The sequence below is a fragment of the Castor canadensis genome, chromosome 2 (genome assembly GCF_047511655.1).
Source record: "Castor canadensis chromosome 2, mCasCan1.hap1v2, whole genome shotgun sequence".
Classification (NCBI taxonomy): domain Eukaryota; kingdom Metazoa; phylum Chordata; class Mammalia; order Rodentia; family Castoridae; genus Castor; species Castor canadensis.
In genome coordinates this window covers 46,793,651-46,818,699 of record NC_133387.1, presented here as the reverse complement: position 1 = coordinate 46,818,699, position 25,049 = coordinate 46,793,651, and the positions used below count along the sequence as shown (strand labels likewise).

At 38.2% G+C, this 25,049-nt stretch overlaps 2 long non-coding RNA genes across 2 annotated transcripts; one reads left to right on the top strand and one right to left on the bottom strand.

Moving 5' to 3' along the window:
• Positions 1-2,237: 2,237 nt before the first annotated feature.
• Positions 2,238-8,586, bottom strand: LOC141420640 (uncharacterized). The gene is made up of 3 exons (XR_012445144.1): positions 8,449-8,586; positions 5,150-5,252; positions 2,238-4,217 (listed from the first exon to the last, which is right to left on the bottom strand). It is a non-coding gene; the product is annotated as an uncharacterized lncRNA (long non-coding RNA).
• LOC141420641 (uncharacterized) lies at positions 7,386-19,793 on the top strand. The gene is made up of 3 exons (XR_012445145.1): positions 7,386-7,595; positions 15,998-16,267; positions 19,700-19,793. It is a non-coding gene; the product is annotated as an uncharacterized lncRNA (long non-coding RNA).
• Positions 19,794-25,049: the final 5,256 nt, after the last annotated feature.

Here is a 25,049-nt window from a genome sequence, read left to right as displayed (position 1 = left end):
TTTGAGGCCAGCCTGGGATACACATGAAAACTCTTTTCTCAAACAAACAAAAGACAAACAAACATTGAAAAAAAGAAAGAAAAGCAAACCAGAAGAGTTGATAGAGAAAAGAAAGGATGGCAAGTCCAAAGCCACTTTGAAGGAGAGGCACCTGCCTGATAAAAGGCACTATAAAGGTGAAAAGAAAATACAACCTCATGTAAATAAAACCACATCTTGTGCTGCATATTTATTTTTACACTATCACTAACACCCTCCTTTTATAACAAATGAAACTTTTTTAAAATTTTAAAAGTTTGATAAAATATGCATAACAAAAATTATCACATTGTGCAATCCATCCCCAGAACTCCACATCTTGCAAAACTTTGAAACTTTTCACCCATTATACCACCATTTCTATCCTCCACTCCAACCCTTGACAACCACCATTCTACTTTCTGTCCCTATATATCAGACTTCTCTAGGTACCTCATTTAAGTGGAATCATACTGTATTTGTCTTTTTGTGGTTGGCTTATTTCACTTAGCACAATATCCTCAAGCTCCATCCGTGCTATAGCATATGTCAGAATTACTTTCTCTCAAAGGCTGAATAATATTCCATTAACTTTTTTAATAGAAAATGAACCAAGAGTGCATTTTTTTCTTGAAATTTTGGAAATTTGGAATTCAAGAAATCATAGTAATGACCAAATAAATCAGGATATTCCTACCATTGGAGCTAAGCACTAGGACATGTCACGGTTCTTTCTTCAACTATTGCTGTGGTTATTATGTGTAGAATCATATTTTTAATTTAAATACAATGAATCATCCTGTGTATTAGTTTCCTGTGGCTGCCACAAAGTTGCCACAAACTTGGGAGCATAAACAACAGAAATGTATTCCCTCACCATCTGGAGGGCAGGGTTGAAACCAGTCTTATGAAGTCAAAATCAAGATGTCAGCAGGCCTGTTCTCCCTCCAGAGGATCTAAGGAGAATCAGTTTCTCTGCATTTCCAACCGCTCACGGCCCACCTTCAAAGCCAATGAGCACAGCCTCTTTTCTCCCTCTAATGCTGCCTCCCTCATGCAGCCTCTTTTCTGCCTCCTTCTGCCTCCCATTTTACAGGAACACTTTTAGCTGGGTGTGCTAGTACACATCTGTAGTTCCAGCACTCAGGAGCTGAGGCAGGAGAATTGCCAACTGGAGGCCAGCCTTAGCTACATAACAAGTTTGAGGCCAGCCTGGACTAATAGTAAGACCTTGCCTCAAAAACAACAACAAAAGGGACACTTTTGTTTGCATATAGAGCCCACCCAGATAAACCAGAACATCTTCCCACCTCCAGACCCTGAATCACATCTACAAGGTCTCTGCCATACAAGGTAACATCCTCAGAGATTACAATTAGGATTTGGATACTTTTGGAAAGCAATAATTCACCCTACCAAACCTACCACACAGTTTGTAAAAGTGCAATTCTATTTACATTTAGGATCATGTTCACTTAACTTTACTCTTCATTCTAGAAGTTCCAAAAGATGAAATTTCTAAAAAGATAAATAGTAATGAGCCTCAGAATAAGAAAAAGATAATGGTTGGTTTCCACTTCACCAGTGAACAATGAAATGATGTGAGATATCATTTGACATGACAAAGTACAGGTGGGCAAGGAACCTGACACTGTGCCTTTTGCCACATTGTTTTATGATTTATTTATTGACTTAAATGCCCCCTGGTCTAAATAGCATGTCATATTTGTCTCTGGACCATAGTTCCTTTATTTCCTTTATTTTACAGATAAGTGAATTTTGGTAGAAGAGGCCCCGTTTCAGGTTAAACTATGCCCTCTAAAATATCTAACCCCTTGTGCCTCTAACTAGGACTTTACTTGAAAATCGAAGATGCAATTAGCTAAGATGAAGTTATACTACAGAAGGAAAGAAAGGCCCCTATCATGTCTGGTATTCTTAAAAGGCACAGAGACACATTGGGTGAACCTTTATTCACAACAAAGGAAGAGATTAGAGTGATGCAGCAACAAGCCAAGGAACACCAAGGATCAGCAGCCACCATCTCGTTAGTCCTCCTTGCCTAGCAAGAGCAAGAAAGGACTCTACCCAGTCTCACAGGAAGCATGGTTCGACTGATTCCTCGGTTTGGGACTTATATCCACTAGAAATGTGAAACAGTGAATTTCTGTTGCTTGGAACCACCCATTTTGTGGTATTTTGTTATGACAGCCCTCGGAAACTAATATACATCCCCAAACCACCTGTGTTTTATAGCACATTTTGCCGACCTTGCTGACTGGGAAAACTGCCAACCCAAATCATGGGGAAAGCTTGTGGGCTAAAAGGTACACAGTATGAGCATGAACTTAGGCTCACTCAAGTTAAGAAGAGGGAGCAATGTGGCCTTCTCTGATCTTTCACCTTTCCCAGAGCGCCTATGCCTTCTAGATGCCCTTTGACCATGCTCCGAAACAATCTGATCTTCCTCTTCTCAGTTACTAACAAAGAAGCAAACAAAAGACTCTACTACCACTGCCAGCATGCTCCCAGATTAGGTTGCTAGAAAGGGGATCCAGCCAGAATGCTTGCAAAGCATATCATCTACAGGAAATTTTAGGCATGTAACTACAAATTGCAGTAATAATCCTCTATATGGATTGCATTTTGCAAAAGTACAGAAGGTAAAGGACATGGTGTGGCAGAGTAACAGGAACACCATGTAAATAAGAAGCTCCCAGGTTCTGGCTTTATAATTGGGGCAGGGCTGCTCAGGAACACAAAGAGACCCCTCTGTTACAGTCATTTGGTTTTATAATTCTAACAGACATCTGATCATGTATGGCAAGCCTCCTCTAAGAATGGTCTAAAGGTAGATCAGAAATAACCTCGCTTCTTAGTAGTTCTTAATGAGAAAGCTGTGTCAACATTTTTAGAGCTCAGGAGGAAGGAAGCAGAGGGAGGAAGTGAGTCAGGAGGAGGAAACATAAGACACCTTGGGAAAGTGTGGTTGAAAACAAATCCCCAAAGCTTTGAGATATGCTCTGTGAACAAGACCTTAAAGTTAGTTTCTGAGAGCAGAGCAGGGCTGTTGCTTTTTGGAGGCTCCAGGAAAGAATCCATTTCATTACCCAAAGCTTGTACAGTCCACCCACATTCCTTGGCTCCTGGTTCACCTTCTTCCTCTTCAAAGTCAACAGCAGAGGGTCCAGTTCTATATTACATCACCCTGATCTCATCTTCTGCTTCCCTCTTCCTCATTTCAGGAACCCTATGGTTAATCCAAGATAGCCTACCAATGTCAAGGTCAATTAACTATATTATATTAGTTTGCTAAGCTGCCATAACAAAATACCAGAGACTAGACAGCTTAAGCTGAAATTCTCAGAATTTCAAAATCAAGTTGTTGGCAGGATTGGTTCTTTCTGAGGGTGTCTCTCTCCTTGGCTTGTGATAGCCATCTTCTCTCTGTGTCTTCCCTCTGTGAGTGTCTGTTTCTTATTCTTTTTATATAGGGACACTAGTCATATTGTATTGGGGTCCACCCTAAAGATATCATTTTAAATTAATTGCCATTGTATTTTCTTTCTTTATTTTTTTAGTGGTACTGAGCTGCTGAGGTACCTCCTGGTAAAAGTTTCACACTTGCTAAGTGGGCAGTCTACACTTGAGCAGCTATGACAGCCTAAATTAATTACCATTTTAAAGACCCTGTCTCCAGTCTACAGAGTTGACTTCTAAGGTGATTGGGGTTAGAACTTCAAGACAGGAATGGAAGAAGGGACAAATTCAGCCCATAACAATTAGCAACTTTAATTGCTAACTTAATCCTTTGTGCCATGTAGTATAATACATTCACAGCTTCCAAGGGTTGGGACATGAACAAGATTGAGGAGCCATGATATCGCCTAATGCAACTTGTTCTGAAAATATTATCACAAGGTAACAAATTTACAAAGGTGCTAGTTCTTAGAGTAGACATAGCTTTTAGCCTAAGCAAAAGTGACTGTTCAGGGTAATTATATCAAAAGCCTTTAGAGGTTAAGCTTAGTTTATAGGACCCAGAATCAGAGATCCCCCTTGGTCTTTTACCAAGCTTGTGTTTATAAATCCAATAAGGTACTCGACAATGCAGTGACAAATCCATCTTAGGCCATCCTAGTCCCCTGGTGACTCACAGGCACATACCAGAACCAGCAGGTACCTCTGCAAACCAGCATCTGAGAAGGAGCAAGAAGGAGATGCAGCAGTGATGTACACAGTGAGGTCCCAGGCCCTGGCCATCCCACATCTGGAACATTTCCTCTAAGAACAGCAGGTTCGTTGGCAAGAATTCCTAAAACTCTATCAAGAGCTTTACAATATTTTAAGTAATTAGATGCTGGATAAAACAATTCTACTAAAGGCAGTTTTTGTCTTATTTTATTTTGTTTGCAAAGGAAAAAGTTTATTCATGAAGCGGCCAATCCTGTGCAGACTGCAGTGCTAGCCTCAAATCCACCTCTCAGAGTGTAGGGTTTAGGGATATTTATGGGATAAAGAAGAGGGTGGTCTGATGCATGGCGAAAGGTTACGGGAGGTAAGGAAAATTGATAGGTCTTCTGATTTTTGTAAGAGAGTTAAAAACACTCATTTTGCAAAGTTTCCATAAGAATTCAATGTATATAAATCTTGGACACATAGAAATACATTGATAATAACATTGACACCAGAGTACTAGAAAGAGAGGGTCAAAGCAGCAGTTCTGAGACTACTCCAAGCCTAACCTGTTATTTTGTTAAACAGATGTGGACTATTTATGCCTAAGAAACTCGTGGGAGTGAGAAGAGCAAAGGAAGAAGTGGAAAATCTCTTTTTTTTGGCGTGGGGCAGGGGGCGGGGTTCTGGGGCTCAAACACAGGACCTCACACATGTGATCCAGTAAGCTACACTTCTAGCCCCAAAATCTACATTTGAAGCTGGAAATTTAAACTCAGATAAGGTAGAGAACAGGAAAGCACTTCAGTATTTAAGGGCAACCTATTAGTGTTAGCTGTGGGTTTCTAATTTGATGATTCTGGAGGAGACTGCGCCTGTCTGAACTTGTCAGGTGAATACAATCACAGCTCCCACCTTAGGGCCAGCAGCCTTAAAAAGCAGGGCTCTAACTTACTTCCTGCTGCTATTGCCTGAGTCCATTAGGATCCACTGCTAGAAACAGGCAGCACATCCAGCCTCCAAGGATCCTGCAGGTGGCACAGCTAATTCCCTTGAGGCTGTAAAACAACAAAGATCTTTAAACAGCAAAATATGTGGCTAAAATGAAACTCACGTAGATCAAGGGACACTGGGGAAACCAAATTCTAGCTGAATGTCTTGTTGTTCTCTGTATGACATTAGGTAACCCAGCTACCTTGCCAGTACCCCCATCCATTAGCCACAGGTGGCCTCCAGTTCCTGTATGCACCAAGCTCATCTTGACCCCCAGGCGTCCACATTTGCTGTCCTCTCTGCCTGGAGCTCTGCCATTCCTTTTCTTGTCCTTCAGGTTTACAAGACTTCCCTGAATTTCATTTTGAAAACTGGTAGCTCCTTATCACTCTCTATCTCTGCGTTCTACTTTGCCCTTTTTAACACTTACAGTGAGTGAATATTTTTGGTCTTTTGATTTTTTAGCTTGCTGTCTGTCAGGAGATGACATTGAAGAGCAAGACTGGGGCTCTGTGGGGCAGGAAAATGGCCTATCCTTCTTGGGCAGATCATGGGACTTTCTGTTAGTAAGTGACCTGACTCATTAACATCATCACTGGTGTCAACATTGACCTGGATTATAATTCCAATCCACTTCTGTCACTTAGCAGCTATCTAGCTGTGGGAAAACCATGTCTCCTTTCCAGGACTCAGTTTCTCCATCACTGAAATTAAGTGAGGTTGATTTTGAAGAGGTAAAATCAAATACTAACATTTTCTTTTTCTGTATTTGCCTGGATAGCCAGCCAACTTCAAATATGAGGTAGGAAGGCATTCACTTCTGCTATGTATTAAGGACAGAGTGACTCCTGAACTTAAGATGCAAATTGTTCTTCAACAAGAGGCAGACCTCCACTTGATCCCATCACTTTCCCTGGCTGAATTCAAAGGTTAGATAGGTACTACTTACTCCCTGTGACAGAACACAAAATTTACTTATCTCCCCCAATCTGGGTGTCACACTCTGTTGCAAGCAATTTCCCACAAAGCCACCTGTTCAAAGTAGGTAGCTTTCCTAGTAAAGTTAAACTACAAAGCTGCTAGTAGGCATTTGCCTTTTTGTTTTGTTTTGTTTTTTTGGTGGCACTGGGGTTTGAACTCAGGGCCTCACACTTACTAGGCAGGAGCTCTTAACACTTAAGTCACTCCACAAGTTCACATTTGCCTTTTTAGAAGCCCTAAGCTATGTGGACGTAGAACAGAAGTGATGGAGAAAGGGCCAGACATGGTAGTGTATATCTGTAATCTCAGCTACTTGAGAGACAGAGGTAAAAGGATCCCATGGTCCAGGCCTGGCTGGAGCAAAAGTGAAAGAACATATCTGAAAAATAAATCAAAAAGGTCTTGGGGGCTTAGTTCAAGTGGTAAGAGCTCTTTCCTATCAAGTACAAGGCCCTGAGTTCAAATCCTAGTACAACCACAAAAAAAAAAAGTGGAGAAAAAATTCTCTCCACTGTAAAATACTATAGCCACTGACCACAGGTGGCTACTGAGTACTTGAACTGTGGCTAATGTGTATTGAGGTATACTGAAAATATATTTTAAAAAACAATGAATTTCCAAGATTAATATGAAAAATTAGATGTAAACTATCTCATTAAACACTTTTTATATTGATTTCATTTTGAAATAGCATTATTTTATATATGTTGGGTTAAATAGTATATACCTTAAGATTAGTTTTATCTGTTTCTTTTAGCATTTCTGAGTTTGCTACTAGAAAATTTTAAATTACTTAAAGGCTCATGAATTTTTCTTTTGGGTAGTGCTGATCTAGAACTAGAGTTGTGTGTGTATGTGTATGTGGGGGTGGGGTAGAGTGGAGGAGTTGATACAGCAAAAGGAAAGATTGATGGAAAAGTGGAGATGTGAGTGCTTGAAGAAGACATTCTGCGTAATGTGTCCCTAGTTTGGACTTGATTATACCATTAGGCACCAGGCTTAAAAAAAAAAAAAAAAGTTCCACAATGCCAGGGAACGGGAGTTACTGGAGGTAAAAATTCTAGGGGTTTTCACAATATGTGACTCCATATGAAGCTGCATGGGACAGGAGGGCCGGGATGCAGGAGAGGCTTCTATAACTGGAAACTACATTGCAGAGTGCATTTTCTCACCGGCGGGGAAGAGACTTGCAAATGGGAAAGAGAAAGGCTGAATGAGGCACATAATGGATCCAAAACAGATCGAAACTTCTCACCTGGGTGTAAGTTATTTATTTAGGAATTGGACTTTTATTCTATTGCATAAGGAATAATCTTTTTAAAATTTGATTGTAAGGAATTTTTAAAACCCAGAAAAAAGAAAATCAAGGAGGAAAATAAAAATCACCCAGATGCTTTTAACCCGGTTACACCTACTCTTAACACTTTGTAAGTAAGTGTCTTCTAATTCTGGTCTCTATGTACGTGAATGTGTATGGTAATGAATGGTAGCTATGTGTTCTATTACTAGGGTAAGCAATTCTTGGATCATGCTATTTCATAAGAGTTTTTACCACATCACCAAGTATTCTTGGAGAACACAATTATGAACTGTTCTCTAATATACCATAAGGCTTTGCCATACTTCAACCATTTTTCAATAGGTGGGCTTTTAAGTCATTTATCATTTTTATCTATCATAAGTAAAATGCGATTAGTGCCTTTGTGCATCAAATTTGTTCTGAATTTCTAGGTAAAGTAGGAGTTGATAAAAGTCATTGTGGAGAATGCAAAGGAAGTCAATAGAGTTAGTCCTCAGGTGAGTTTTTTTTTTTTTTAAATGGAGGAAGTCAGTCAATGAACTCTTATTTAAAAGTTTTCTTCCTACTATGAAATTTTATGTCTGACTTTTAGGAAAAGATTAGTGTATTTTTTATTCTTTTTTAATCATTAAAATGTAAATAAGTATTTTCTAATTTTCTATACTATGGATAATTTGCACATAACTGCTTGACTTTCAACATCAACATCACTTTCATAAATATATTTTCTTTTATGGACAGTAGATCTACTCTATCCTAAATTTCATTTTAGAAAGAATGGAAGCACAAAAGCAAAATTTTAAGCTAAAGAACATTAAAACTTAAAGTAAATTATAATAAATATTACATATACTGAAATCTAACCATAAGAACTGTGAAAGGCCTGAGATTTTACCCTACCTGTAAGCTAACAAGATATATGGGTGCTGACAAAAGGCATGAGAATCCTGGTCAGAGGAGAAAGACAGTTTATTACTCACAGTTATGTCAATATCAACAACTAGAATCATGGAGAAGCACAAGGAGGTCTACGTGATGCCTGCGCTTGCAGGGAGTGCAATACAAGAGAGGAACTCTGAGCTGGGGGAAGCTGGCTCTGTGTACTGTTCAGTAAGCATGCTCTCCTGTGTTTAGGAGCTTCAGAGGTGTTTGTTATGCAAACATCCTGATAAGATAACTTGGAGCAAAGGCCATCAGAGTCTCTACTCATAGGATGGAAAAAAAAAAAAAGCAAGGAGTCTGTGGAGAATTATCGAATTATCTTTAATACAAGAACAAATACTGTATTAGGAAACAGAGTATATTGTATAGTTCATTCATTGGACTGATGCTGTTTTCCTCATATTCAACCTGAGGCCTGTTTTTGCCTGGCATAGTCCGCTTTCTTTCCTGATTCCCAAGCCATAGAGATTTATCAGCAGCACTGTTTGCTCCCATGTGGGCTGTGTCAGGTCCACTTCCATGAGTGCAATCAGGACAAACCATGTCTGCTCTGCCAACAAGATTGCAAATGTGCATGAAAGAGTAAGAGGATCACTCTGTCCCTCTTGGAGATTAAGTGGAAGAACCCCCAGAAACCCCAGTTACTACCTCAATAACCTACATCCACTGGATATAGTTGAAATGTCACTAATTACCAGGAACAGTCTAAAAAGAGATCATATCAAAAAGAAGATTTTGTTCCCTAAGGGAGAAGTCTTCCTAACATTGGCATGAATAAGTTATGAAAAGCCTTCACAACTGAAAGAGACATAATCACCATTCATGTATAACAGATTTGTTTATTCTGTAAAGATTCATTTCAGTTGATTAATTATCAGTATCGGCTGATGGTGGGGGTAACGAGGCTGCTCTGATGAGAGAATTATTGAAGTACATGCTTAGAATATTTATCACTGAGCACATATTGTATAAACTTAGCATAGTTATCAGTTCTTTCTGTATGGGATCTTTCTTCTCCAGAATAGATTATACAGTGTTACTGTAGACAATTTTCCTTCCAGATATGGTACTTTACTCTTTATAGAGAAGTTTACTGCTTTTATAGATAATATCAGTATCACCAAACGTAAACAAGTGTGACTTTGTAAGTGGCCCTCACGCCTTCTTCAGCCATAGGCAGAGCTACTCTAAAATAGAACACAAATCGTTATCGCTGGCCACATCAATTTAATCTTTGTCCTGTTCCCAATACTATCACTACTGTTTAAAAAACAAGTGATAATTTGTGTAAATTAGTGTTAAATATTTTAATGAGAACTGAATGTGACAATTTGACTAAGTTTAAATTAAGATGTAATGTATGTCATGATCGAAGAAAGTTGTGCCTTTGACTTACTGAACACAATAAGAACTCCCATTTATGGATTCATTGCTATATTATATATCAGACCCAAAGCTGGAAGCTTTAGAAATACTTTCTTATTTAATCTCTATGACCCCCTTGAGGGTGATATTATTACTATCTTCTTACCATACAATGAGAAAACAGGTCATTTACCTAATACCACTTGGCTCTCTTATCTTTTCCTTGAATCAGGGCTCTCAACTATCATGCTGGGATTTTCCCTTCAGGTTCTTAGGTAAGACTGTATTAAGAGTTAGAAGACTTGGGTTATGATCCCAGCTCAAATAATACTATTTCTGTGATGTTTTTATTCTCTCTGGGTTCTAGTCTTGCCATATTCTCATCTTACCTAGCTCATGGCTACAAGGTCATGACTCCAAAGTATTTACTTACCTCTTTCCTTATCTCTCTTTCTGAGCATTAGACTCACAATACTTTTGCATGCATTTGCCTTCAGAACATCTATACTTTAGTGTGTCCAAATTGAACACCACCTCTGCCACCTCCTCCTATATTGATCTCTTTCTCATTGAACAGTTCCACCAGCCATCTAGTGTCATTCCACCACACCTCTCTTTTCTCCATCTCTACCCCAATGGTGGTGTGAGCATGCCCACATCTCCAGAGGTTCTGCTTTCCTCACTTCTAGCTTTACTCTCCTCCACAGAATTCTGCACTCTGCACCAAAGTGAGTCTTGGACAACACAAACTGCATCAGGTTACCCCTCTGCCCAGAATCTTCCAGCAGCTTCCTGTTGTCCTCAGATAAATTCCCAAGACTTTAACAATGCTTACTGGCTCCTGTCTACCACTTCAGTCTCATCTTTGGCTACTAACCTTCCTGCAATCTCTGCTTAGTCAATCTGAACTAATTTCTGCTCCTTTAACTCTTATTTTACTCTTTCCTTGACTGTTCTCAAATTTTGTTCATTACAATCTGGAAAACACCTTTCTCTCTAACTTCTAATTTCTAATTCTACTCTGAGTCTGAAGCCCACCTCCCACTTAACTGCCTTTACTAAGTGCTGTCATCATTCTCTGGGCATCTTCTATTACCTCTTCATGTAACTTTCCACTCCTTATTGTTACTGCTTGTTTCTCTTTACAGGAAGATTGTGAGGACTGAAGTTAAGGATCTTGGCCTTGTTTACTGCTGATCAGCTGCTCTCAGACATCATATAGATTTCATTTATAAAGTGGAAATTGTACCTGCCCTGCCTGCATCCTCAGAGTTTTTAAAGATATTTGAGAAAACATTTAGCTATCTACAAATGATAAACACAAGTTATTTTATGATTACATTTAGCTTTACTCCCAAATTTAAGGCAGTAATGATAAAACTGAATTAATGTCTGAGATCTAGATATGTTAGAACCAATTTGGAGTATTTTTTGATTCAATTATGACTAAGGTTAGGGGTAGGGGAGTTGTAGTCTTTTCAAATTCTTTAGATGACTCAGAAGCACAGACAAATTTGGATAGTGGTGACTTATACCATTTTTCTTGATCTAAAAGGTCATTGTCCACATGAGTCAGTATAGAGAAAAATATGGGTAATTTCCTTGGTTAGATTAATCCTACAGAGATGGATGAAGCATATTGTTCTAGAAGAGAGTCTATTGAAAGCCAATAATATAATGACAATTGACCAATCCAGCAAGTAGGTCATACTTAACTTGTGAAGGTCAGAAACTAGTTACCAGGAAGCAAAACTTTCCAGAAAAATGACTCACAAAAGAGAAAGGTGAAGTAATCACCTGTAGCTTTAAAAATAGAGAGATTTTGGCCCAAGATGGCAAGAAGTGAAGGGGATCTGACTGTGCACCCCATGGGGAGGGATGCACTGTGTGCAGGAAAGACACTGTATAAAGTAACAGTTCCCAAATTGGGTCATTTGGACCATTGTCTGGATAAATGTTAAAAGGGCTGTCTTGAGAAAGAGTTACAATGCAAAATGAGTATATACACTATATCCCTTTTTGCACACTAAGATATAACAGACTAAGTTTTTTTGCAGTAAAATTTAAATATTGTTTTCCTAAACATATTTGAGAATACATGAATTGCCTTATGAAATAGTGTTTTAGACTAAGCATTATGAAATATAGAGTGTTATGAAACTAGAATGTTTTAAACTAAGCATTAAGGTACTTACCTGAAGTGAAAAAGGAAATTGGGAATCAGCCTATCAAAGCTTCTTTGAATCATCATTATCATTACAAAATATGATCTGCAAAGACCATAGAGCTTAGAAGCAAAGTCATTCACTTATTTAATTTTGTATTTTCAGCATCTAATTTAGAGCTGGACATAACGAAAATATATATGAAACTGAAATGTCTTCTATATCACTTGAATGAATAATGATACTTAAATCTTCAAAGCAGAGCTCAATTATTTAGGCACATTCTCTTATTCATCAAATATATCTTTAAGGCCTTATATGGACTGTAGATAATTGTCACTGGTTGGGGTTGAAAAACTATATAGCAAAAAAGATAATATAGCCTTGCAGATTTACTATACCCAATTATTTATTTCTTTTCTATGTGCTAACTTTCAAAGAGTATTAACAAACTGAAGGCTATAAAAAACTGTAGGGCATCAGGTATAATTCAAATTATAAATGAAAGAAAATTATCTTTTAAGATGTTTTGAAATATTTCTGACTAATTTTTATTCTCAGTGGACATTAATTCTTTCTCTTCCTCTCATTAGCCTCTCCACCTCCCTGTTACAAGCCACCATCATCTCTATCTAGACTAGTACAGTTGGCTCATACATGATGTTAAGTGATCACCACAGTTCCATTTTTAATTCAGTCTTTATTCGCCACATAACTGCCAGAGTTCTGTATTAGTCAGTTATTTATCACTGTGCCAAATACTTGAGAGAAACTATTTAAAGGAAAAAAGATTGATTTTGATGGTTTGTTTTAGAGATTTCAGTCCATGATGGGCTAAGCTCCATCGCTTTGGGCCTGAGGCAATTCACAAACATCATGGTAGCAGGTCACATGGAAGAGAATGCTCACCTCATGGTAGCTAAAAAGCAGAAAGAGAATGCCTGTGTGCATGGGTTTCCTCCTTCTTTCCCTTTTGTTCCATTGGGGCCCCCAGCCTATTGAGGCATGTCTTCCCCCCTCAGTTAATTGTCTCTGAAAATAACCTCACAGAAATACTCAAAAGTGCTCTATACTAATCTCCTACACATCTCTCAATTCAGTCAAGTTGACAATCAATATTAACCATCAAGTTCTCTTTTGAAACATAAATTAAGTCATGTCACAATGCTTGCTTAAAACCTTCCAATGGGTTCCTTTGGCATACTTCTTGATATAGCATACAGCACCCTAATTCTCCATTCTTATCTCCTGGCTCTCCCCCTTTTCTCACTGTGATTCTATCATAAGAATGAACTTTTTGTTTCTGTAAATGCCAATCAGTTCCCCATCATCAAGCTTTGTTGTGAGTGTACCCTCCAGCATAAATGCTCTCTTCCAGCTCTGGGTTTGGCTCCATCCTTCCAATCATTCTGGCCTCAATATTTCCTGATTCTTCTCTCAAAATGATCATTCTTCCTTCCCTTGCTTCTCCTTCCTGTCACTCCATTTTACTTGTTTTCATGAGATGCCTCACTATCAGAATTTCTCAGGCTCATGTAAAGCTTTCTTTATCTATTATACGTCCTCCATTAAGCTCTGTAAGACCTTTTCCTTTTTGACTACCATCTGGAACAGTGCCTAGCATGTAGTAAGTCTTCAGTAATTATTTACTGAAGTAATAAAGAAAGAAATTAATTATAATCTAGAATTTTAAAGCAGTTAACTACTTCCTCCTCCCAGTAGAATCAAAATGCCCAAAACTGACTAATCTTATTTCTTTAGAACTTAAGATCACAGAGCAGGTTAAAACAGGACAACTGGGCATAAAAAGGTTGATATCTAGTATTTGTACTGATCTCCTTGTGATCCGATTATTATGTTTGTCTTTTTTATTGTAGTAAACTATAAACAACATAAAATTTAACATTTAACCATTTAAAGTGTATAATTCAGTGACCTGACATGCATTCACAATATAGCACAACTATCACAACTAGAGCCATTTCCAGAATTTCTCAATCATCCCAACAGAAACACTGTGTCCATTAAGCAATAACTCCCTATTCCTCCTTCCTGCCTCTAGTAACCACATTCTATTTTCTGCCTCTCTGGTCTGTCTATTCTAGATACTTCTTATAAGTGGAATCATGCAATATTTATCCTTTTTTTTTAGCTTATTTAACTTAGCATGACATTTTCAAGGTTCATTTATGTTATAGTGTATTTTGGAGTTTCCTTCCTTTCTAAGAATGAGTAATATTTCATTATATGTATACACTCATTTTATTTATCCACTCATGTAACAGATAGGCACTTAGGTTGTTTCTATATTGTTTATTGTGAGTAATACTGCTGTATACATTGGTTTGCAAGTGTCTGTTGGGTCCCATCTTCCAGTTCTTCTGAGTCCATACCTAGAGTGACATTGCTGGATCATGTAGAAATTCTGTGTTTAACTTTTTGAAGACCCAGCCAACCTTTTTTTACTGCTCATTCAGGACTTACTGTCCTTCCAAAATGGTTGCGTTCTGATGTCTAATGCTACACAGCAAAAAGGTAACAGAGTTTCAGCATCTAGTTCCATTTGGGAACATCCTGGGGCTTTTTGCCATCTATCAGGATATTTCTTGGTACCGACAACACCTGCCCTGTTCAGTAGAACCAAATCTTTTTATTTTCTTCTCTACTGAACCTCTCAAATATTTGAAAACATACTTGGATCATAACCAACACAGAAAATATCTCTGAACATTTAAACCATCAGTTTCTCCATGGGAAAATTGATCCCTGATTGGTTGGGAGGACTGATGGTTTACTTTTCAGTTGCTATTCAGCCCAGGCAGCACAGAACTCATGGTATTGTATGCTGCCACACTGCTGGCACCCATGGGCATATTAGATCAAAGGCTACTATTTTCTTTATTGTCGTTAGGCCTAGAAATTTATCATGCTCCTAAAACTTGTCAGTGATTCTCAGGCATCATGAGGTTTGATGTAGCCACATGGAGTTATATGAAGCCCCATTGTTTATGGATCACTTTCTTTTCCATTTTCTTCCTCTTGTGACTTTTTCCAGTATTTTTTCAGCACCAGAAAAATGCATTTAAAGGATTATAAACAGCAGTAGGTAATCAGTGTGTAACAGCTTTCTGTGTATAATACAATCATTAGGTGTACATTAGACATTTGGCATAATAAGAATACTGCCGTTGTAATAGAACTCTGTCAAAGTACCAATGCCTCCTGCTTTGAAAATACACAGATCAATTTTGTATCACCCTATGGATGGGGAGAAGTATAACAGCAGCTTGGCATTACTCTGACAAAGTTCAACTGATTTTGCTTATCAAGTTCTGAAGAAAGACATGTAAATGTGTTAATACCAGGTTTCTCTTATGTGCTATTTAATGTCCTTATTGAAGCTGTATTCTTGATGCTTTTAGGCTATGTTTGAGCGTGATTTTAAATTGTATCCATATCTGATACTAGATCATTAGTGGAAAAAATTTATGATGTTGAGTACGAGTCATATCCCAATTAAAACTAAAATGCAGGTTGGATGTGGTGGCACATACCTGTAATCCCAGGACTCTGGCATCTGAAGCAGGAAAAGTGTGAGTTTGGGCCAGCCTGGGCTACAAAGGGAGACTCTGTCTCAAAAAAAATAATCAAATAACAACAAACCCACTAAAATGCATTCCTGGATATTAAGAAATATTGAGGAAAGACAAATCTGTAGGTACAAAATTATGCTAGTGGTTGCCTAGGGGGAGGGTATGAATAGGCAATTACTTCATATAGGAATGGAAGGAAATGTCCTAAAATTGGATTTTTGCTAATAGTTGTATGGTTTTAAATTTACTGATTTGTATACTGAAAATGAACAATTTTTATGATTACATAAATTAAATTTTAATAAAGCTGCTTAAAAATAACACAACTAAATAGAAGTGAATAGCCTCATACTCATATCTTTGTGATCTGCATAAGTATATCACAGAATTAATTCTGAGATGTGGAATTCTGAATCAAAGGAGTGCTTATTTAAAACTTTATTTTATTTTATTTTTTGAGACAGGGTCTGGCTATGTAGCCCAGACTGTCCTCAAACCTGAGATCCTCATTCTTCTTTCAACCAAGTGCTGAGAAGTTGATTTCGATTGCCTTCTGAAACCTCAGGAATTATTGAAATCCTTTACTGAGTGGGAAAGTTCCTTTGTACAGTGGACAGGTTGGAGTTTCTGAAAGATTCCAGCATATGAGGAGATTACAGAAGACAACTCCATTCCACAGCTCCATCTTCATGGATGGGATTGCTATCTGATTTCTTTATATTTGGGAAACAAAGGTGAGAAGACATATTTGCCCCATATTGTAAAAACACACCACTTAAGCCTCCAAAGAATCAGGGGACTTGATCATTCTTAATTATTTCCCCCATCAGCCAGTGAGAATTTAGAATATGAGACTGAGTGTTAGCATGTTGTTACATGGAAGAGAGATAAGGCAAAACATGTTTATGTGTCAATAAAGAGGAAATCTGACTATGTGTATAACTTCACAAGGTAACCTGTGAGAAATAGAACCATTGCCTTTCCAATCTGCATGGCATGAGATATTGGAAATAAAGCAGCAAAAATAATATTGAGAAAATCTAGTAGACTATGAATAATAAGGGATTTTATGCTGATGGATATAGTGTTTAAAAAAAAAAAAAGAACACAGGCAAACAAAATTGCCCTAACAAATGTAGCTGATCCATCTTGACCACAAAGAAAGAATCATTTTGTCCTTATATTTCTGCTTTCTTACCATACTCCCAAAACCACACTTGTGTTTTTAGTTGGAATGGCTCCTAACTAACCTCCAAAATCCTTGTATTGGCTGAGGCCCATCCTTTGATGGAAAGTAGGCAAAGGGAAACCCTAGCTGACAGAATCTGGTTTGGCAAATCATTTCAGCACTGAGCAGAAATTATGGATTTGGGAGTGGGGAAATGTGGGAATTGAGGCTCTTCAAAATAAGATAACTCAGCTCCAGTGGTTCCTGATGAGGGAAAGTTGGGAAGCCATCTAGTTTCATAAAAACTGCCTCTGCATACTGAGAAATGAACCAGTCTCTAAGTTACCATTTATTGAGCTATTATTTTGTGCCAGGTATTATGCTAGTCTCTCCTATACATTTTTGCATTGAATTATCACAACTTTGAGGCATGGATCTCATTATCTCCATTTTACTGATGAGCAAATAATATCAAGGGTATTGAGTAATTACCCAAGGTCATCATAAGGCAAAGTATTCTGACTCTTCAGTCTATAGTTGCTACTCGTAACCCATGATGCCCACAGTACCTCTCTCCTAAAATGCTTTCAAAATACTTCTATTCAATTTATATTTTAGTTGCTCAAATGAAATTTTACATTTAATAAAATCTCAGAAATTCAATCAGTATTATCTTGTTGCTCTGGATTGAGATCCTTTGGATTTCAGGACCTGTATTTATTCCTCTCTTGATCTCCAACACCTACATGTTGCCTGTGCACAGTGGGTTTATAAGAACACATCAGAATGAATGTTGTGTTCCTGATATCTAGCACCAGTGACTAATGTTAAAAAAATTCAAATACATTATTAGTAATTCATGCACTCACATAAGCACACAAAAATTCATGTATTTGGGAAGTGTCTAAAGTCAGAATGGGTTCAGTGTGACGATGCATCTCATCTTATGGATCTTATATTCCTGGAGGATGGAAGGAATGGTAAGAAGAGAGTGAGCAAATAAGTAATGAAGTTTTTAACTACTGATAAGTATGAGAAGAAAATTGCATGGATGACTTGGTATATTAGTTTCCTCCTGCTGCTGAAATAAATTGTCACAAATTTACTAGATTAAAATGACACATATTTATTACCTTTCAAGCTCTGGAGGTCCAAAAGAGTCCAAACTGAATCATACTTGGTTAAAATAAAAGTGTTGGTGGAGTTGTGTTCCTTCTGCCTCTAAAGTATAGGAAAACAGGTCTTCAGATGAACTTGGCTGAACCAGCTCTTCCACTCTTGCTTGAAGTTCTTGTGCAGACTGTACCAAGAATGTAACACCCTGAGACCAGGAGGAAATGTCAGGAACAACCTGGGCTGTGTTGTCATTCCTCCTAGAACAAGATGTTCTGTAATGTTTGAGCTCAGTGAGCCGAATGGTGCCCAGGGAATATAAAATCAAGGTGGAATGGGTATGTATAAAGACACAACTCTATTTGCTTTAACTAGTGTACTGAGTCTAGTTTGCCATGGATCCTAAACTTCTGTTTATCCTTGCTGCCTATATGTAAGAAATAGGTTTTTCCTGACTTGTGCAGAGTGCACTATCTCAACCAACTTACACAATAAGAAGAAAGACTTTGCATTGGGGAGAGTCCGTTTCCTTGCCCTTCCAGCTTCTGAAGGCCTCCTATGCTCCTTGGCTTGCTTAATGCTCCTTCTTCCATCTCTAAAACCATCAGCACAGCATTTTTAAAACCCTCTGACTCCTACAATTGGGCCACCTGGATTATCTAGGGATAATCTCTCAATCTCAGTATCATTAATTTATTCATGCTTACCAAATTCTTTTTGCCTTACAAAGTAACATATTTAAAAGTTTAGGGGTTGGAGGAGTATGTCTTTGGGAAGACATTATTCTGCTCACCACACTTGCTGAGGAGTGCTAGCTACAAGCCCCCTACTGAGATTTGTCTTTAAAAAATCTCTCACGACCTTTTTTCTTGTTAAGTGAGAAGCATACAAATGTTTTGGTTGACAGCTTTAACTGGGAAAAAGAATGAAAAAATGGTATGGAATACTTAAGAATGAGAAATAAGGGCAGCAATTTATTGGAAAACAAATTTTTTTGGCAGCACTGGAGTTTGAACTCATGGCCTCATGCTTGCTAGGTAGGCGCTCTTACTGCTTGAGCCACTCCACCAACCTGGAAAATAGAAATTCTTGTCAACTTCCCTCACGTGCCTATATCTCCTCATTTGTCTGAGAATAGAGTGATTCTCCAAAATCCTCAAAGCAATATCTATAACTCTCTTTCTCCTCTTCTAAGTCCAACAAATTTCTAGGACATAGAACTAACTATAAAGCAGGAGATCCAGGACTGAACACTGACAGTTGAGCTCTACAGTCTGTATCTCTAACCACTGTTACTTATTACTGTTGTTATTCTGTTCTTCAGAGACCCTTCACCTGCTTCACTTACCTTGAGTGATTCCAATTAACATAAGTTTCTAAAGATGATCAGCTTGGAGAGTTACAAAAAGTTTCCATGAGAAAGTGCCTCCAGATCTGCTTCTTAAAAAATGAGGAGTATGGTGGTACACACTTATAATCTCAACTACTTGAGAGGCAGAGGTGGGAGAATCGCTTGAGCCTGGGTGTTTCAGACCAGCATGGTCAAAAAAGAAAAAAAAAAATGCTGGCTATGGTGGCATACACCTGTCTTTCCACCTGGAAGGGGCAGGCAGGAGGATCATGAGTTCAAGGCCAGCCTGGGTTACATAGCAGCACCCAATCTTAAGAAAAATAAAATAGAGGGATGAGTATAGAGGGTAAAAAGAGTATAATGTTATGGTATAATGTTTTGATAACTCAGATCTACTGGCTTCCATGAAGAGTCAGTTCCACTTTTTGCCACAACTGTACTTGAATATTTCATTTACAAATGATAACCATGTGTCTGACCCAATGTGTTATGATCAAATGATTAAAACTTATGAGCACTTTTTATTTTTATCAGAACTTAAAGGCAAGTTGGGCAAGGAGGTTAACCTGGTCCGCTGGTCCAATGAAGAGAAAAATTGCAGGAGGAATTTGACTGTTTCTGAAGGTATGTGTATGGCTGTAGGATCACAGGTAGAGCATGTAATTGTGGATGGCAGTAGAATGTGAAGGAAACAGAAAGCAGAGACTTGACAAGTATTTCCTTAAATTATTCAATTCAAAGCCACGAGTGTGCTGACATTCCTTGTGAAAAGCAGCAAAATGACTCTAGACAGGAGTGATGTGGCCCTTGATGATGGAGAAACAAACAAAAAAGACAAAAAACAAAGAAAGAAACAAACAAACAAAAACAAAAACAAAAACCCCAGGATCCTGAGGTCAGACATTAGGAAAAGTCACAGGGAAGCTCTGATTGTAGGTCAGGAAATGGGAGTTTCAGAATAATTTACCTAATTATGCAAAGTTCAGTGAGGCCCTAAATTACAGTTGCATCCTTCTATGCTTAGTCATAATTTTGCTTCTTGCACAGTGAAGTCATTGATGATGAAGATTTGCAGAATTCCACTTTTTCTTATCTATATTTGCAGCAGGAGGAACTCATCAAACCCACTTCCTCATTATTGGCTCACAAATTTTGACAGTGTCATTTGGCTCTTAGATTCTAACAGCATCATTTATTATCTACTGTGCAATGTATTTAAATTAGAAAAGCAATCATCATTAAAAAAATTTAAACGAAAACAAAAGTAACAGGAGAAAATGACAATTGAAGTGCCCAGAGGTAATCACTGCTTACATCACTGGTTACATTAACCAAATAGGGTACCAAATGTATCATATATGTACATGTATGTATGTGTGCTATGTGTGCATGTGCTATGTTTCTTTAACCAAAAGAAACCCACAATTTCAAAGCCTGCAACTTCTTTTTATTTGTAGCAACAAATTTCCATAGGAATACAGACATAAACATTTCTTACTGTTTCTGTTTAATTTTTTGTCATGAAATGTATCATACATATAAAAGAATATGTAAAATGTATGGGAAAATGAAGTTACCCAAAACTTGGTCTGAGAGAGAGGCTTTCTGCGTAAAGTCATTAACTACATACTCCAGGGAAAAATGTTTGTCAATGTTTATTTTAAAAACATTTCAAACTGATAGCAAAGTCACAAGAATGATACAGAGATACTATGTATACCCTCTATCAGATTAGCATTTTTAACATTTTATTACATTAATGTGTTTCTTTCTCTGTAATATATAGTTACTTTCAGTGAATTGTTACTCTATAATGCCTTAGTGTTTATTTTATAAATCAAGGATATTCTCTGAGACATTCATGTAGTTATCTAATTCAGTACATTTAACATGCTAACTGCATATGCAGTTAATATGCAGTTCATATTATTATGTAGCTCATATCAAGTTTGTCAGTTATCCCTCTTATGAACTTATGGTATCCTCCCTCCTTCTATAGCAATGTAGAATTCAGTCCAGGATCACATATTGTTCTTATTGTCAGGTCATTTTATTCTACTTTAATTTTTAAATTTTATTTATTTTTATTTTTTGAGAAGAGGTTTCACTTTGTTGACCAAACTGGCCTCAAACTCCTGGATTCAAGTGATCCTCCCACCTTAGCCCCAAGAGTGCTGGAGCTACAGGTGCTGGCCACCATGACTGACTCTTAGTCTACTTTCTTATAGAACGGTTCCTAAGCTTTTCTTGACATTAAAAATTTGGAGACAGGAGGTGTGGTGTTGCGCACCTATAATTCTGTAATACTTCAGGAGGCTGAAGTATGAGGATCAAAAGTGTGAGGTGAGCCTGGGTTGCATACTAAGACCCTATCTCAAAACAAAACACCAGCAAAAATGAATTTGGAGGACATGGACCAGTTAGTTCATAAATATTCCCCAGTTTGAGATTTTTTGGTTCGAGAAGCTGAGTTAAAAGTTTAGTAAGGAGCATGTATTTGGCCCCTGAGTAATTAGAAAGAAGGAAAAATGAGGAATTGAGTTATCAAAGACAAACTTCATAGAGATCTTCGAGACTTCCCATACCTATATTCATTACTTAACCCAGTAACTATCCCATCTAATAAAACAGAGAAAGTCAACATTCATTGAGTGTCTATTGTTTGTTAGGAGCAATGGTAAGGATTTCATTCCCATCACTCCACAGAGCAGCAGAATAAGAAGTCTGGTACAGTGTCTGTCTCACAGATGTGGAAGCTAAGAGTGAAGTGGTTAAATGACTCCTCAGATCACACAGCTAGTACATGGTGGAGCTGTCCTTAAACGCACACTTTCAACTGTCATTTTTCTGTTAGACCATGGTCTCTAAAATATTTTTCCTCTAGTTATGGGTAGTTATACCCAGGAACAAACCCTATGCAGAACTATCTGAGAAATAATTGGTCTTTAGCACACTCCTAGTGCACATGACTTATCTTCAACTGATCATGTCTTTGTTGAAACATGTTCTTCACTTGCCCTTCAGGACACTGTCATGTACTTATCCTTATTTCCCTGATAGGTAGCCGTAGATGAGTTTCTGCTCTTATGTATCTAATTCTCACTTGGTCTTTGCTGCTCCCATATGGTCTCATGGATTTCCATGTCATCTCCATGCTTACAAGTCCTCTCTTTATATCTCTAGTTTAAATCACTCCCTTGAATTCCCAGTGAGTATCAAACTAACGTTTCTACTTTGACAGAGGACAAGCATCTCAAATTTAGCATATCTAAAAATGAGCTCCCGAGTGGCCGGCGCCCATACGGCTTGGGAAGACGCGGACCAGGTGAGCTTCGCGGTACCGCGGTAGCCCCACAGACAAGCCTGGGCCAGAGCAGCATAGCCCCCTGGACAGACTGACCTCCACCCGGGAAAAAAAGAGAAACGGAGTACTAAGCAATAAGAACAGTTAAGACACGCTGGAAAGAGGGTGGGGCGCCCTGAGCGCTGAAGATTGGGGGAAGGGAACCCTTCCCGGGACTGTAAATAAACGAGCCGGGCGGGCTGGAGAGGCTCTGGCGGGAGCGGGGCGCGCCCAGCAACCAGGAGCGGGGACGCTTGTGAGAGGAGGGAAGACCCACTTCCCACGTGAACTGTAAACAAACACGCAGGCCTGACAACGCGGGGCAGTGTCGCCTTTCCCAGTGCTTGGAAAGGGGAAAGCCTGTAGCAGAGGCCCCCCTCCCCCGCACAGGAGAACTCTGAGCAAACAAAGCCTGTGGGACCAGGTGAGTGCTAGCTCACCCCAGAGATCTGCATAAATAACGCCGCCAGCTACAGGCTGAGAGCAGCAGGCAGGCAAGCCACAGTTGCAGATACCACTCTCAGAACTGCCTCCAGACGCTTTTTTTTTTTCTTTTTCTCCCTACCTTTGATGAGAGAACAACCGAATTACACCTGCAAGCCGAAAAACTTACTGAAACTGTATTGCATTTGAACTGGGGACACTTGGTGGGGCTTTTTTTTTTTTCTTCTGTGTGTGTGTGAGTGTAGTTTTGTTCTACTATATGCATCCCCTTTGATGAGACAACTACAGAACAACATCTGAGGCACCAACTCCAGGACTGGAGATTGAGACGGACATCCAAATTATTAAGACTGAAATTGCATTGCATATAAACTTGGAAGTTTTTTGGTTTTTTGGTTTTTTTTGTTTTTTTTAATTTTCTATTTTCCATTTTATTTTAATTCATTTTTATAAATAGATATTACTTTCATATACTTATTTTTTATTTTTTTTATCTTTGATTTTCAATCCTCTCTCTGTCTCTCTATTGTCTGTTCAGCTTACTGTCGATTAGTACACTAACACTCCCTGTTTATACCTTTGAAACTCTCTTGTCTGATACCTTGTTCTGCTTTCTCCCTCTTGTCTGTATATTTGTTTTCCCCTTTTCTTTAACTTCTTGCTTTCCATCTCAGCTCACTCTTCCATTCTCAATATTACCATTGTTATTATTACAAGCTAGAAAATACTTAATTACACACAGTACAGGGACAGTAACAACACCAAGGACAATGACAGGAAGACAGAAAAAACAAGGAAACCAGTTTCCCCACAGCAAAAAATTAGTACAGGAACCAGAGGGGAATGAAGAGAACAGAAACTCAGAGCCAGACTCCAACAAAATGAAGATAAACTATGCCAAAGGACCCAATGAAGCCTACAAGAATAATTTAAAAGAAGACATACTACAAGTACTCAATGAGAATTTTATAGAGATGATACTGGATAGGGTCAACCAAAATGTACAGGAGACACTCAAGAAATTCCAAGACAATAAAAATAGAGAATTTGAAAAAGCAAAAGAAGAAATAAAGGAAACCATAGAAGCACTGTATAAACACCAAAATGAAAGAGAAAACACAATGAATAAATGGATAAATGAACTCAGGACAAAAATAGACAACAATAAAGAAGAAAACAGCCAGGATATGAAAACCTCAGAAAAAAGAACGAAACAGAACTGCAAAACAAAACGGAAGGCCAATCCAGCAGAATAGAACAAACAGAAGACAGAATCTCAGAACTTGAAGATGAAATGGTAATTAAAGGAAAAACTGAAGAACTACTAATTAAACAACTCAAGACCTGTGAAAAGAAAATGCAAGAACTCACCGACTCCATCAAAAGACCAAACTTGAGAATCATGGGCATCAAAGAAGGAGAAGAGGTGCAAGCGAAGGGAATGCGTAATATATTCAACAAAATAATAACGGAAAATTTCCCAAATCTAGAGAAAGATATTCCCATACAAATGCAAGAGGCCTCCAGGACACCAAACAGACCAGATCAAAATAGAACTACTCCACGACATATCATCATTAAAACAACAAGTTCAGAAACTAAGGAAAGAATATTGAAGGCTGCAAGAGAGAAAAAACAAGTAACATACAAAGGTAAACCCATCAAAATCACAGCAGACTTCTCAACAGAAACATTAAAAGCAAGAAGAGCGTGGGGTGAGATCTTCCGGGCACTGAATGAAAATAACTTCAACCCCAGGATACTCTACCCAGCAAAGCTATCATTCAAAATAGATGGAGCAATAAAAGTCTTCCATGATAAGCAGAAACTAAAACAATATGTGACCACAAAGCCACCATTACAAAAGATTCTGCAAGGGATCCTGCACACAGAAAGTGACACCCAACTTAACCATGAAAAGGCAGGCAGCACCAAACCACAGGATAAGAAAAAGCAAGACAGTAGAGAGTAACATCAAGTTAGGTACACACAATCAAACCTTCAAACAACTAAGATAACTAAATGGCAGGAATCACCACATACCTATCAGTACTAACACTTAATGTTAATGGACTTAATTCACCCATCAAAAGACAC